Source organism: Nyctereutes procyonoides, unplaced genomic scaffold, assembly GCF_905146905.1.
Source record: "Nyctereutes procyonoides isolate TBG_1078 unplaced genomic scaffold, NYPRO_anot_genome, whole genome shotgun sequence".
NCBI classification, from domain to species: domain Eukaryota; kingdom Metazoa; phylum Chordata; class Mammalia; order Carnivora; family Canidae; genus Nyctereutes; species Nyctereutes procyonoides.
This window is the reverse complement of record NW_026575134.1, coordinates 11551674-11565712: the sequence shown is the minus strand read 5'-3', so window position 1 is coordinate 11565712 and position 14039 is coordinate 11551674. Positions and strand designations below refer to the sequence as shown.

The window sequence follows — 14039 nt, the reverse complement described above, 5'->3', positions numbered from 1 at the left end:
TTATTTATTTATTTGTTAGAGAATGAGAGAGACTGACAGGGGGAGGTACAGAGGGAGAGGGAGAAGCAGATCCCCCTCTGAACAGGGAGCCCAGTGTGGGGCGACTCGATCCCAGGACCTGGGATCATGACCTGAGCTGAAGGCAGATGCTTAACTGACTGAGGCACCCCTGTTTCTTTATGAGTAAAATCAGGTTAAACATTTTTGGCAAGGGTATGTCACAATAGGTAATTGGTGTTATGTATTTCTTACTGCATCACATCAGAGGGTATATAATGTCAGCTGATTCCAGTGTTGATAATGCTGTTTGAAGACTTGGTACAGATGGTGGCTGCTAGATGTCTTCACTATAAAAATGTATTATCCCCAAAGGAATTATTAGATAATCTGAGGGATAAGACTTTGAGATTATGAAGATCCTATTTCTCAACAACATCTTTTTTAGTGTCCATTGAAGATTTTTACATGGCTCAGTTACTCCAATTGTGGGTTACAAATTATTGATTTTTTCCAACTATATTATCTCTTCTTCTTTTTTTATGTGATTTTTTTTTTCTGTAAAGGAGAACTTCTCTCTCTCTCTCTCTCTCTCTCTCTCTCTCTCTCTCTCTTTCTCTTACAATAAATACTACTGTGGACTTTTGCAACTTTTTTTTTTATACTTTATTTATTCATGAGAGACAGAGACATAGGTAGAGGGAGAAACAGGCTCCCCACAGGGAGCCCGATGAGGGACTCCATCCCAGGATCTGGGATCACGCCCTGAACTGAAGACAGATGCTCAACCACTGAGCCACCCAGGCGGCCCTCAGTTTTTCCAACATATCTTGTCATTACTTGTTTTCATGTTGAGGTTTTCCTACATTCACCAGTGGGAACCTTGCAAAAGAGCATATACAAAATTTTTAAATGATTATAGATTTGTGTTTTCTATAAGAAATCCTTGCCTATGAAAAGGTTGTAAAAATATTCTCCCACACGTTCTTATTTTTTGTACAGTGTGAGTCAGGGTTCAAAGTTCTTCCCCCCCCCCCCCCCGTTCAGTTTTGATATCTGGTTGTCCTGGGATCATTCATTAAAAACAAACTTTCTTTTTACCTTTGGATCGCTCTGACATCTTTGTTCAGTCAAATGATCATAGAAGTGCAGGTCTATTTCTAGGCTCTCTGTTAGCTCCGTTGATCTATCTGTTGATCTTATGCTGGTACCACACCATTTTCATGACTGAAGCTTTATAGAAAATCTCAAAGTTAGGCCATGTGAGTCTTCCAATTTAGTTCTTTTTTCTCAAGATTACTTTGGATATTCTCATTTCTTTGGATTTCTATATATATTTTAGAATTAATTTGTCAATTTCTAACAAAAAAACTTGATGGGATTATTATTAGGATTGAGTCGTAGCTATAGATCAATTTGGGAAGAATTGAAGTTTTAACACTGTGAATTCTTCTAATCCGTAGACATCATATATCTCTCCATTTATTTTCATCTTTATTTTCTAAGCAGTGTTTTATAGTTTTCAGCGTTGGGATCTTGCATCTATTTTGTTCAATTGAGTGTTTTTGATGCAATTTTCAATAGTCTTCTATATTTTCTTCTAAGGTTTATTTACTTATTTTAGAGAAAGAGAGAGAGAGCACACACATGCAGAGGGAGGGACAGAAAGAGATAAGCAGACTCCTTTTCAGCAGGGAACCTGATGAAGGGCTGGATCCCAGCACCCTGAGATCATGACCTGAGCCAAAATCAAGAGTCAGACACTTCATTGACTGAGCTACCCAGGTGCTCCATGTCTGTCTGTCTTTAATTTCTCCCGCTTTCACTGTCAAGAATGAAGGGACTGGTAAATACATGAATCCCAACATTTTAAGCAAACTTGCTTTAAAAAAAATGAAGAGCAAAAATAATCTTGATGCAGTGAAATAAATGTCATTATAGAAGTTCCGGCACTGCAGTTGCCAATTTTTTTCTCAGGGCAGAGAGGTGTGAAAGGGTAGAAGAAGCCAAGGCTTCCTGAGAAAGTAACCTTTGAGTTAAGGCTTATAGGATGAGTCAGCCATAGAGATGAGGAGAGTAGCACTCCAGGTAGAGAGAAAAATACAAGTAGAGCTTCCAGAGAATGTGATTACTTTAGAGAAGTGCTTATGATTTTTAGCATGAGTGGTTCTGGAGAGGGAGGCAGAAGTAGACCAGGTGGTAGGTTAGGCAAGATTTAAGAGTTTGAGGTCTACCTGAAGGTCTGAGGAAATTATTTAATAGATGATCTCATAAATTTAATTTGCTTCTCTAAAAAAATTACAGGTATCGGATGAGAATTCTTTTTTTATTAGAGTATCAATACATTTTTTTCTTATGTGTCTTGTCTTTGCCCATTTTTCTAATTGAATTTTAAGATTTTCATTATGTCTTTAATCACTTTTAAGTTTCACTTCTTTTTTTAATATTAAATTTATTTTTTATTGGTGTTCAGTTTGCCAACATACAGAATAACACCCAGTGCTCATCCCGTCAAGTGCCTCCCTCAGTGCCCGTCACCCATTCACCCCCACCCCCCGCCCTCCTCCCCTTCCACCGCCCCTAGTTCATTTCCCAGAGTTAGGAGTCTTCATGTTCTGTCTCCCTTTCTGATATTTCCTACCCATTTCTTCTCCCTTCCCTTATATTCCCTTTCACTATTATTTATATTCCCCAAATGAATGAGACCATATAATGTTTGTCCTTCTCCGATTGACTTATTTCACTCAGCATAATACCCTCCAGTTCCATCCATGTCGAAGCAAATGGTGGATATTTGTCGTTTCTAATGGCTGAGGAATATTCCATTGTATACATAGACCACATCTTTTTTATCCATTCATCTTTTGATGGATGCCGAGGCTCCTTCCACAGTTTGGCTATTGTGGACATTGCTGCTAGAAACATCATTAAGTTTCACTTCTAACGTAAGATAGAGACACCTTTGATTTTTATATACTGATGTTTCTCTTTGTAAATGTTCTTACAAATTCCTCATCCTAAAATCATTTATTTACCTGCAGTTTCTTTTACTACATAATGCGCGCAAGTGGTTTTGTTTCATTAACTTAAATGGAACCTTCAATATATTTTGACATATAAATTTCTTTCTCTGTGAGCCAGAAAGACTAGTTATTTTCTTTTGCAACTGAATTTTGATGGCATATTTATCATCTGTAGATGTTTTTTGCAGAAGTACAGGCCAGATGGTTTATAAGTAATGAGTTTTCCTTGATCTTTAGTGGCTTTATTTATTTATTTATTTTTGATTAAACTAACACTTGGTGTTTGGTTAATTTCCTCTTACAGTCCAGATTTCTGACTTATACTGATAGATCAACATTGTAGCCTCTCTGTCCACACGTGTGTCCCTAAAGATGGGCACACACTCCTCTTCTGATGCCTCTTGTTCCCTGCCACCCAGCATTGCAGTTGTTAATTTTTTCTTTCAGTTTGCGCTTTTTTCTTATATCATTGATATATTACCCTGTCTCTTTCAAAACACGGAGAATGAGAGACTTGAAAGAGCCATACTTGAAGGAAAGTGGAAGACAGTAGATGTCAATTTGGAGATGAAGAGTCCACAAAGTTTGAAAGCATGCCAGGCCTCCTAAACTGAAACCAGTCAAAATTTATATAATTTCAAAGCTTTTTGGCTCATGTGAATCATGTTTTGTTCATGCATACTTTTGAAATGCAAAGAAACATTTTTTTTTGCAAAGAAACATTTTAATGGGTAGAAATATCTGCCTTATTGCATTTAGTTTTTATTTGTATGAGTTTTGACTTATGTATGCCATGTTTCGGAAATACATTTGAATATAGGAATCCTACTCATGGGAGCTATTGTGAGGCTTAAATGATTCCAGTGTAAGTTAAGTACCCAGTACTCTGGGTAACTCAGTCTGTGCTAAGGAAATTATTCATTTTACTACTAGGCTAATATATGGTATGTACAGTGTTATATAATAACATGTTCATAGATAGGATATGTTTATACTTGTGTTCTTTGTCCTTGTATATTCTTGGTCAGACAATGTCAGGATTATGCTAGCCTTATTTAATGATATGATAGCTTTTTTTTTTTTTAATGTTCTGGAACAGGGGGATCCCTGGGTGGCGCAGCGGTTTGGCGCCTGCCTTTGGCCCAGGGCGCGATCCTGGAGACCCGGGATCGAGTCCCACATCAGGCTCCTGGTGCATGGGGCCTGCTTCTCCCTCTGCCTGTGTCTCTGCCTCTCTCTCTCTCTGTGTGTGTGTGTGACTATCATAAATAAATAAAAATAAAAAAAAATGTTCTGGAACAGTTTGCAATATTTTACCCTTTTTAATCAAATTTTGAAATACTGAACAAGCTGTCTGGCTCTAATTCCTTTGCTATGTAATTCTTTGTCAACTTTTTTACTTTTCTTTTTTGGGATGGTTCACTGTAATCAGGCCATCTACATCTTCTTGATTTAGTATTTCCACTCTAAGTTTACCTATTTTCCTATTTCTTGGGTTTATTTATATATTTTAAACTTGTGGAATTTTTCATCCATTTGCAAAGGTAGAAAGTTTAGTATAATGAATCCTATTGTATCCATCCCCTAGCTTGGAACATTTATCCTTCTCCTTTCTCCTTTAGGATTTATTTATTAATTATACTCTTGTTTTTCTTTTCTTTAATATTTTTCCCTGTAGGATACTTGTGATTTTTGTAACCTTATAATTTAAGTGTCTAATTTTTTTATAAGTATTTTATTTATTCATGAGAGACACAGAAAGAGAGAGGCAGAGACACAGGCAGAGGGAGAAGCCGGCTCCATGCAGGGAGCCCGATGTGATACTTGATCCCGGGACCCCAGGATCATGCCTTGAGTCGAAGGCAGACACGCTCAATGACTAAGCCACCCAGGCGTCCCAAAGTGTCTAATTTTTAAATTTTATTCTTTATTTAAAAAGTAATTAAAGCACTTTAAGGAAGTGAATTTTATAAGTGCAACTTTCCACTATTTTTACTGTTATTTTTTTATTATGCAAACGAATTTTTTTTTTCAGAGTAAGGTGTTTTACTTCCATTGTATCCACTTTTCATCCCTGATATAGGAAAGGAAAAAATGGAACTTTACATTCAATATCAGAGAGTTTCACGTGTTCTTACTTCAGTGATTTTATAGAACATTTTCAGAATTTTTTTAGATTGATTTATTGATTTATTGATTTATTTATTGAGAAAGAGAGGGAGCAGGCGCACACAAGCAGGGGGGGAGGCAGGGCAGAAGGAAAGGGAGAGAGAGAGAATCTCAAGCAGCTGAGTGTGGAGCCTGACATGGGGCTTGATCCCAGGACCCTGAGATCATGACCTGAGCCAAAATCAAGAGGCAAATGTTTAACGGACTGAGCCACCCAGGGGCCTCTTCAGAAGTCTTTTATAAACATCTACATATGAACATTTTCCTAAGGTCTAACTATCAGTTTTTAAATTTAATTACAAAAATTTTTAAATATATTTATCTCAGTAGTTATTTTAGAAAGTACTGCTCTGAGTGTCTATTATGCATTATTTTTTCTATATACAGTTCCAAATTTTAAGACTTATTGAATTAGATTTTTTTACTAGTATAGTTTTATGCTGAAAAAATCTAATTCAATATAAGAATATTATATCTTCAACTTTTTTTAAATTTATTTATTTATGATAGTCACACAGAGAGAGAGAGAGGCAGAGACATAGGCAGAGGGAGAAGCAGGCTCCATGCACCAAGAGCCCGATATGGGATTCGATCCCGGGTCTCCAGGATCGCGCCCTGAGCCAAAGGCAGGCGCTAAACCGCTGCGCCACCCAGGGATCCCAGAATATTATATCTTCAAAATAACATATAGTCTGTGATGGAGGGGTTAAAAAATCATTATCAAGCTTTAAAAAACTTATGTATTCACATCTGCATCTATATGTATGTCATTAAAATACCAATAGATATTTTAAAAAAGTAAACTCTTAAACCTCCCATTTTGATTGTAATCTATCATTTACTTAGCTTTTACATTTTATTCATTTTTAAGATGCATGTTTTATCTCTGTTCTCTCTGGTAAGGCATACATTATTGATACTGAGTGGTAAATCTTACACCTGATTTCAAATGTATTACACTTATCTAAATATTAGCTATATTTGCTTAGTTAAGAGGATATATGTCAGAATGTATATCCTTATTAAGAAGCTTTAGCTGAACTTCCCCTGCCTTTTATTGGTTATGAATTAGTATTCATACTCAAATACTTGTAAATTAGATTTTAAAATAAGCAGATGTACTTACTGTATTACCATGACAGAGTCAAGTTCATTTATACTATCTCTGTTTTGAGCTTGATAACTGTGGTCCTCTTAATAATTTACTTACAGAAAATTATTGATAATTGCATATAAGTCCACAAATAAATCTGTGTGATACACTGCATTAATAAAAGAAGGGTAAGAACTATATGATTCCCTCAGTAGATGGAGAAAAAAAGCATTTGACAAAATACATCATCCTTTCTTGATAAAAACCCTCCACCACATAGGGACAGAAGGAACATACGTCAACATCATAAAAGCCAAATATGAAAGACCCACTGCGAATATCATCCTCAATTGAAAAAAACTGAGAGCTTTCTCCCTCGGGTTAGGAATACGACAAGGATGTCCATTCTCACAACTGTTATGTATCTTGTAAGTTTATAAGGAGATATTGGAAGAATACTCGAGTGAATGTCTGACTTTCTATACATCTCTTTTGTTTTTGGAATGTCACTACTTGCATATGATACACAAAATATGCTAATATTTAAAGATGACTACCATTGAGAGTTGGTATCTCTAGGAGTTCTCAAAGAGCAATGCTTTTGAGGATCATCAGGCGACATCCAGACACCCCCAAAATTTCTCAGCAGCATCATATAGTCTTTGTTATAGTACAGCTCTTTCTCTTGATGCCCGAGAAACTTGATTTGTCACCATCTGTTTATAGAGCCCCATGGGTTAATTCACATCTCACATCTGCAGTGAATACTGTAACTGCTATGTAGACTGCTTATTTCAAGCTGGTCAGTCTATTGTTTATCTATCTACACTATGACATTTTAATAAGAAACACTTTTTAAAAGGTAGTAGGAAGCATGCAGGGAATTATTAAATTGTTCAGTGACAAAAGGCACTGATGATACCTTTATACCATCATATTAATCATAGAAATAATCTGGCCCGTGGACTGGAGATACTGAAAATCCAACAGTCAAGGTACTCCCACTTGAAGATGCCAGGCTAAAAACAGCTTCCATATGCCGAGATAGTCCTTTTCTGTCTTCTGGACTGACCTCCATCCATCCCTTTTCTGATGGGCATATTTCCTCTTCCCCTCTTGAGGGATGAACATATGTTCTGTCAGTGTTCTCCTATCTTGGCCTGCGAACCATTTTACTTCTTTAGGAACGCAGTACTTCTACTCTGATTATTGATGTGTTGAATTTATTGTTTATCAGAGAGCAGTATTATTTTAATTGTTTCAAAATTCTCCTCTTTGCTCCCCCATTGTAGCCCTGGATATGGGCAGATCTGTAAAAAGCTTTGCAGAGTTTTTATACATGCACATACATTTATTTTTTTAAAATATTTCACTCAATTGTTAAACTTATAGGGATCTACCGGCAAAATTTGACTTGTTGACTGAGGAAAGATTTTTTTTTTTTATTTGAAGTAATACCAAACAGGGTGATTTAATTTAAGTGCTTTATAGAATTTTTTACTAAATTTTTTACTAAAATTCAATCCTAGGATAATTGTCTTTCCCTGACTGACTGACTTCACTTAGCATAATACATTCTAGCTCCATCCGTGTCCTTGCAAATGGCAAGATTTTATTCTTTTTGATGACTATAAAGAACATACTGAGGGATGCTGAAGAAGACATGGGTGAGGTATGGGCTAGCTGGATGGTGGGCATTAAGGAGGGCACTAGTGATGACCACTGAGGGTTATATGTAGATGATGAATCATTAAATTCTACTGAAATCAATATTACACTGTATGTTAACTAAAATTTAAATAAAAACCTCAAACAAAATAAAAGATAATAAAATTCAATCCAATAGCCTAGATTTTAGAAATATTTTTGTAGACATTGTATTTAGTTTGAAGTATTATATAGCATAAAGTAAACCAAGACTTTTGAAATGTGAACATAGTGGTAGTGGGCTATTTGCCCCCCAAAAAAGGGTTTGTTTGACCTTGATTTTATTAAACTGCTGTAGTGCTTTGTAATCCTGGTTCTCCAGCTCAGGAAGCCCAAGTGTTGCACAGAGGCATCAGCTCCTTAACTTTGCCCACTGCCAGTCTTTCTAAAGCCACTTTCATCAGCATTGTACCAGGCCTTTACTTTCCAGGCTGAGATGGACATACCTTATAACATCAACAGCATGAAGTACAGGGCAATGAATTGTACTTTTTCCTTGTTTAGAACATCTTTTCTACAAACCACTTTGGAGGTTTAAAAAAATATAAGCAGCTTCACTTAAGCAAACATGAAGTAGACATTTTTATTTTACAAAAGGTTAATAATTGAGTTTGACATGTAGGATATCCAACTCTTAGGCATGGCAGAGCTTTGCTCACCTCATACTGATATCTTTAAAATAGGAAGGTTGTTTCACTATGTTTTTTTGACACTCCAGGTTGGCTTTAGCTCCCTTCCCACATCCTCTCTTTCTCTGCATGTTTATTCTTTAAAGTGTCTATGTTTCTTAGTTACCATGCCTCTTTCTCTTACTGGCAGGGCATGTTTGTAAGTGTCAGGTTATTTCCTCAATATTCCCATTCCCCAGTTCTAGCTGTTTAATCTTGGAACCTTTAGGCTCTAGATAGGACTTTTGCCATCATAAACTAGGTCTTATTACATGTGGGCCTTCCAAGAGGATAGCCAGCTGAGGCTGCTTCTTCCTCCCAAAGAAACCCAGTCCTATGATAGAGTGGGCACAGCGAGGCAGCCCATGTCTCTACAGACTCTCAAATTCATTGCCTGCATCCCCGAGTCTATTTAAATACTAAGGAACTCCTAGTTCCTTTTAGTAATCTGGGAGGAGGCAGAGTGATGGAGAGGAAAGAAGTAGAAGAGTAGAAGTAGAAAGAAGAGTAAAAGAAGTTTTAATCTTAAAATATATTTTAAAGTATCTCTTAGATGGGCATGTCCCTATAATCCACATAGGCCTCAGATTCTCTTTTCTTTATTTTTAAATTTATCTTTAAGAATACATTTGTTTTATAGGCAAGAATAACTTTGGTAACAAAGATGAAGAAAGCTTTGAAACAATATGATGAGACTAGTCTTCAAGTGTTAATTCATCTCCTTGTCTATAAAACAAGGAAATAGGTCAGAGTGCCAAACTCAAATGCCTCCAAGCTATATCAAAACCTAGGCCAAGTAGAAAGTGCATGCCCCATCTAAAGAGGTCAGCAGCTTCTTGACTTTATTGTCATGGTAAGGAAATGCAGGCCTGGGGATTCTATTTTTAACTTTTCAAGGGAAGCTGCACATCTGGATTTTTATATGAAAATTTATTATTTAAAATGTTAGTGATTAGTTCAAAATCTTGAGAAACAATGTGCAAGACCAATCAAAACATGCCTATAAGCCAAGTCTGCTCCCTAGCCCTTTGGTTAAGATGATGACTAAAGTCTGTCTAAAATTAAGTGATTTTAAAGTCTGTCATTCTGACACTCTCTTGGAGAACATACAGTGTCCTGGCTGTTGCCAGAAGTAATACAGAAAAGAAGCTTGGGTGATTGGGTTGAAAGACATGGTTTGGCACTGCCAGTAGGTGCCTAGAGGCTCTCTCTACTCCTCCTAGGAAGGTACAAGAATGTGTGGGACTTTTGTCTGATGCTGGCAGTGGTAGTGAGTGCTCAGAGCAGCTGCTGTTTACCATCTGGATAGTATCAGTTCTGTGCTGAAGCAGATGGAGTTGAAGTTTTGGCTCCGCATTTGCACCCAGCCTGGGGATGAGTGCAGTAGAAGAATACCAAAGATGTAAGCATTTCTCCTTGGTAGCAGAAAGGATCTTAGTTCTTTTTGTTTCGGTTCTTGCATGTGGGAAGGATATCATCATTCATGAAGCTACCAACATAAATGGGGCATAGTTTTTCTCCAATTCTGGTAGTGTGGAATTAAGGAAAGAGAATTAAGTCAAAGAGTAGCATATTTATGCTGTAGGCACTGCTGAAGTGGCCCTCGGGTAAGCCACCATAAGGTGTATACGTAACCTGTGGTGTCACTAGAGCAACTTGTGGAAAAACTAGAATGAATTACAGGTTTTTGCCAGTCACACAACCAGAGCATGTGTTGGAAAAATTAATATTCATCAATTGGCCTAGTTTTGCTAATCTAAACAACTCTAAATCTTACCTGGGTCTTCTTTGTGAAGCTAATGAAAACAGTAATCCCTCTTTCTAGAAAAATGCCCATAGTAAATATTGTAGTATATGATTTCTGTTGTGACAATTCACCTCTGCCATCATAGTGTGAAAGCATCCATAGACAATAAGATTGGGTGTGGTGGTGTTCTATTAAAACCCGAAATTCAAAAACAGGCAGCAGGCCATTATTTGACCTTCAGGCTGTAGTTTGCCAACCCTGGTTTAGAACCTTGATAGCTGTGCTGGATTGGAACGTTAACCAGCAAATACTCCTTCTCCTCTTCTTTGAATGGAGCGTACATCCCAGCTCTGCTGCCTTCGGGCATGGCCTTGAGATATACTTTGGCTGATAGAATATGAGCAGACGTGTATACAAAGATTTTAAATGTATTTACATGATCTAGTTTGTCTCATGTGCTCTTGCCACTTGCCATGAAAAGAACATGACCCAGATAGTTGTGGTCCAAGGAGGAAGACAGACAAAGATCAGAGTAGATGGAACACACAGTTTGAAGCCAAGTTCTGTCCCCAGAAGCCTCATTGCCCAGCTGAGACTCTACTAGATAAGCTGAACTTCAGGCAACTTATAGACCTGTGAGCTTGAGAATAATAGATTGTCTTAAGCCAATTTTAGGCAGTTGTTAAAACAGCATAATTATAAAAATAGCTGGCTAATATTATAGTACAGGAAGATATTCATCTAGGCAGGAAGACAGGAATCTCATTTTCAAAAACTGAAACAACAAAAGGGAATTCTCATCTCCTTATACAAATCCTAGAAAAAGATAAGGAGATGTTTGCCTTTTTTTTTAATAATTCTCCACCCCACTCCTCATCCCCCATATTTTTTCCCAATAGTTGGAAAAAATCTTGAATTTTAGATTTAGGTTCCTGTGCATACAGCTAATCAATGCCTAACACCCATGTTAGAGAGGCTTAGCTTTCCTCAAGCCAACCCCAGAGAGGCTCTCAGTACCAAGAACTGAATATTCAATAGTTCCAAAATTATAACTGGGCGAATATCCAAGCTCTTCCTTAGAAAAAACAGTTGTCGTCTCTTCCATTCAGAGAATTTTGAAAGCCAACTGTGCTAGATGGTAGAATTGACTTAGTCAACAGTTGTTTTGTTCCCGCCATGTGCAATATACTGTGGTAGTTCCTGGGGCACAGAGGTGTGCAAGTCAAACTCAAGGCCTTTACGGAGCACACTGACCAGCAGGAGAGAGAGGCGAGTAAATGGGTAATTAGGGCACATTGTGGTAAGCAATACCGGAAGTGGCATGTCTACAGTCCCAGGGGAACTTGAAGATGTGCTTGACCCTGCCTGGGGATTGGAATGTGGTGAGCATTTCAGTGACGTCTTCCTGGAGGAATCCACACTTGAATCTTGGGAGAACAAGGTTAGCATGAAGTCCTATGATTGTAGAGTTGGAAGGGGCTTTATGTCGTACCCTTCTCTTTTTTTATACATTAAATGGAAGCTCTCCCCTTTAAGATTTCCCTCTGTCCTAGGGAAGGATCAGTCTGATAAGAATCAATCTGCTCACGACAGTCTGTGCTTTGAGTAACTATTGTTGAAGGTATATAAATATCTATAAATTTTAGCTAGTTAGTTGTGCGCATGCATCTAAAAAATAATGTAATGATTCTCATTTCTCAAGGCAGGTGCATACCGTCGTATGGTGTCAGGTTTTAGTTTGAAATAGACTCGATTTCTAGGGTTTGTGTTTTGTTACCATTTTTTATTCATGAGGAGTGGGCTCAGGGAAGGAGGAATGAATGAGCCTGAGAAAATGATCTAATTACCTTGAAAGTTATTTTCTTCCTAAAAACAGTCCTGAGTTTCAGTTGTGAATTCGTTGGATTGTCTGTACAGTTTAGTAGACTTGAGAACTTAATTTTTAGATACAGTTGCTAATAGAATATTAGGTTGGTTTAAACACTATTTAGATTGCTTTTTCTTACTGTAGAATGTATTGTTACAGAAATAAGTCTGTATTTATCTGGGTTCAAATTTAGAGAGCATTTCTGGTGTCTTTTTGAACTCTGAAATGTGTGTTTCATCACAGAAAACACAGTTGCTTTCCTTTTTATTTATTGTTTCAGAATTAACTCCTAGAAACCTGGCATGTAAATTTAGTGTTTTGCAAACTTTGTTTTAAGAGCAACTATACTGGGGAATATGCCAATGGTAGTCCTTCCCCTAGGATGGTGATGATCTCATTGAGAAAGAAATTGTGTATAAATAATTTTGGTTTTTGGAATTTTTTATTTTATTTTACAAAGCACTGAAGTGGACTTCTTTGAGTTTTTCAGAACGTCCAAGATGATGTTATCTACTGTCACCTGGATGTGTTGAAAAAGTAGGGAAGAGCCTCATAAAGTCCTGGGACATCTGTCCAGGACTATAAAAATATTACGTTTGAATTTAGTCCTTCCTGTTGTAAATATACTTTGTACAAAATAGGGAATCTGAAAATATGGAAAAGGAAAAGGGGGGATATAATATTATCAGGGAGAGATAATCAGTATTAACATTTGATATGCATCATATGTACATTCTTTTAAAAATTTGGTTTTATTTTTACAAAATTGTGAACATACTCTGTATGTGTATGTGTGTTCCATTTAATATTCAGATTTTAGGCTAGTTACTATTGTAATATAAGCCTTTTTCTGACTTCTAAATACTGTATAAGTATTTTAATGACTACTGTGTCTGTACTATGATTTATCTATTTATCTATGATTATTACCTTTCTGTTAGATATTTAGATTATTTTCTAACCAGAACTATTATAGATATATAATATAAGGTCTGCTTAACAGAGACACATACACAGTTCATAAATATGTAAGTGTACATAAGTGTATAGCATTTTGAATACTCACAAATCAATATACCACTGAAACCACTACCTACATCCATGCTAGTACTACTCAAGCCAAGAAATGGAATTTGATCAAACTTGTGAGCTCTAGTCAACTTCTTGCTCAAGAGTAATCACAAACCTGACCTCTAATGACATAGATCAGTTTCTGTCCTGAAGGTCTACAGTTAATTTTCTCTAGGTTTGCTGAAGTAAGGTTACTAGCCCAAGAAGGATGAATATTTTAAAGCATCTTAGTTTATGTAACCAAATTGCTTTCAAAAATGTTAATTCATTTTATTACCACATCTATGAAAATGTGGGAAGGACTTTTGTTCCCGAATGTGGGAAGGGAGAGAAGTGAGGGTCATGTGTAAAGAGATAGTTCTGGATTGTGAATAGGACCAAGTGGGACTACAGTGCTTTAGGAAAATCTCAGCAGTCTGTTAACAAATTCTATTTTACTCACCTTGAAAATGCTTTTCTTTATCTGGACATCACCAGTCACTATGCTAGAAAGAAAGGAATCAATGCATTTTTCCTAGATCTGGACAAAAGTGGCACACAGACTTCTGCTTGCGATACATTGGCTAAAGAAAGGCTCATGAGGTTGATAGAGCCAGGGGTATAGAATCCTCCCGTGGGGAGAGATGCTATGGGAGGGAAACGGGAATATTTGGTAAACGACACCGTTCACCATACTGTTTCATGACTTTGCATCACC

General features: G+C 36.9%; 1 protein-coding gene across 3 annotated transcripts in view; it reads left to right on the top strand.

Annotated features, from left to right (window-relative positions):
* STARD3NL (STARD3 N-terminal like) overlaps window positions 1-14039 on the top strand; it is a 53374-nt gene that overhangs the window by 13842 nt on the left and 25493 nt on the right. The gene's annotated exons all lie outside the window — the stretch shown is intronic.